Source organism: Sinocyclocheilus grahami, unplaced genomic scaffold (genome assembly GCF_001515645.1).
Source record: "Sinocyclocheilus grahami isolate Dianchi unplaced genomic scaffold, SAMN03320097.WGS_v1.1 scaffold172.1, whole genome shotgun sequence".
NCBI lineage: Eukaryota > Metazoa > Chordata > Actinopteri > Cypriniformes > Cyprinidae > Sinocyclocheilus > Sinocyclocheilus grahami.
In genome coordinates this window covers 1,275,307-1,277,510 of record NW_015505351.1, presented here as the reverse complement: position 1 = coordinate 1,277,510, position 2,204 = coordinate 1,275,307, and the positions used below count along the sequence as shown (strand labels likewise).

General features: G+C 31.4%; 1 protein-coding gene across 1 annotated transcript in view; it reads left to right on the top strand.

Moving 5' to 3' along the window:
* Positions 1-2,204, top strand: part of LOC107593515 (exocyst complex component 6-like) — a 65,328-nt gene that overhangs the window by 18,635 nt on the left and 44,489 nt on the right. The window lies entirely within an intron of this gene.

Below are 2,204 nucleotides of genomic sequence, written 5' to 3'. Positions count from 1 at the left end.
TTGATTGACAGTAGTGTTTCAGCACAGACTGGACTGGTGTCTTACCTTAGACCCACCCTGAGTGAGCTGTCATCAGTCCGCCATTGTGTTGACTCTGGTGCAGGGAAAGACAAGATGTCTCCGATTAAGCGATTGAGGAGCTTTATTGTTGGATGTAATAATGAATATAGCAATCGTCATTTACTCCTGACATCTGAGGATTAACGTTACTTTCGCTTTAAAGTGAATGCGCCACTCCCCATCAGCCTAAATGCATCTATGTTCGCTCGAAACATTCGTGATCCAGCCTCATCTACAGAAGAAGTGAGTATAAGGGTTTTTTATGAATCTTTGCAAATGGCCTTTCCTAATAATTTGCTAATGAGCAAGTTTCACGATGAATGCGGCTAAAGTAAACAGTCTCACTGAGAGCAGCTGGGAAGAGAGGGGCGGGGCCAGCAGAGCTCATTAACATTTAAAGCAACATGGACTATAATGGCTTGATAAAAACAGAGCTGATTTTGACAGGTTTAAAAATGTGTTTTTTACACTAACATTGAGAAATTTTAACCAATGTATGTTATAGACTTTTAATTAAGACCCTAAAGAATCATATCAAGTTGTGCAAAATGAGCATTCGATGACTCCTTTAAAGGGGCAGAGACCTATAAATATACCTGCTGTTTAAGCGCCACCTGCTGTCAGAGAGTGACATTTGCATCTCATTCAGCCCGTCTGCTGTTTTTGTTTCATTCAGATTTTTTATGTAGTATCACAAAGCAAAGTCAGACCATTTTGTTTTTGTTTCAAATTAAAAAATTGTACAATCTAAATAACATGTATGCAGCATTTTTGTTTGAATCGTGATTAAAATACACAGGCAAAACCTTAGTTTACTTGCATGGAGAAATTTATTTTATTTGTATTTATTTATTTGATTTAGGATTTGTTTTAAAATGTCAAGTTAGTGTATTGTTTGACATTTTCAATTTCACAAAGTAATGTGCAGCCTTTTGGTCTGAGAAATAACAAAAGGACATCTTTTTACAATCTGTCTTAAATCTAATTTTATTAAAAAAGAAATTGTGAGAAAATTGTATTGTGAAATCAGTATCGTGAATCATATCACATCGTGAGTTGAGTGAATCGTTACATCCCTATATGCTACTAGTTTTTGCTGTGGTATCGAAGTAGTAAATTGTTATTTAAATAATAAGTGTTACTTAAATAATAAAGAACCATATTTTTTTTGCTCATCTGAAAAATTATCCGATCTGTGACTCAAAATGTGATATGATAATGTAATATAATCCGAACCGTGAGATTTGTGATCCGTTGCACCCCTACTCTCTTGACTTGTTATTTGAAGAAAAAATACAATATCTTTTATTCGGGCTAGTTAAAATAATTTTTGGGCTACCAAAATCTGAAGAATGCCTCTTGCATGGAGAAATTTATTTTATTTGTATTTATTTATTTGATTTAGGATTTGTTTTAAAATGTCAAGTTAGTGTATTGTTTGACATTTTCAATTTCACAAAGTAATGTGCAGCCTTTTGGTCTGAGAAATAACAAAAGGACATCTTTATACAATCTGTCTTAACTACAGTATGATAATAATTGAATATGTGAGCTTGGTCAGTGTAGTCAACAACACCACAGTTAGTGTAAAATTTGAGAAAAATTAAGAGACTATTTACGGTTTGCTGTAGAATGGGTCCAAATGAAGTCACAATTTGAAAGATTTTTTTTTAAGTGGGTGAAAGTCATGCAATAAGAGGGTTGCACCCAAAACAGCAGAATATTATATAATATAATTGGCAACTCTTTTTAAAAATTCTTTAATAAAATAAATAGACATTTGAATTTTTTATCATTAAAAACTACCTACTTTATATGTATGTATGTATGTATGTATGTAATTGAAAATTGTAAAAAGAACATTTGTTATAGGTTAAAAATATATAAGAGTGTGTACACTAATATTAGTGCTGTCAAACGATTAATCACGATTAATCGCATCCAAAATAATATAATATACACCCTGTGTATATTTTTTATGTATATAGAAATACACACACATACAGTATATATTTTGAAAATATGTCCATGTATATATTTATATTAATATAATTAATATTATATATAAAAATTGTAAATGTTTAAACATAACATGTTTCTTATGTGATGTGATTAATCGCGATTAATCGGTTGACATCACTAAT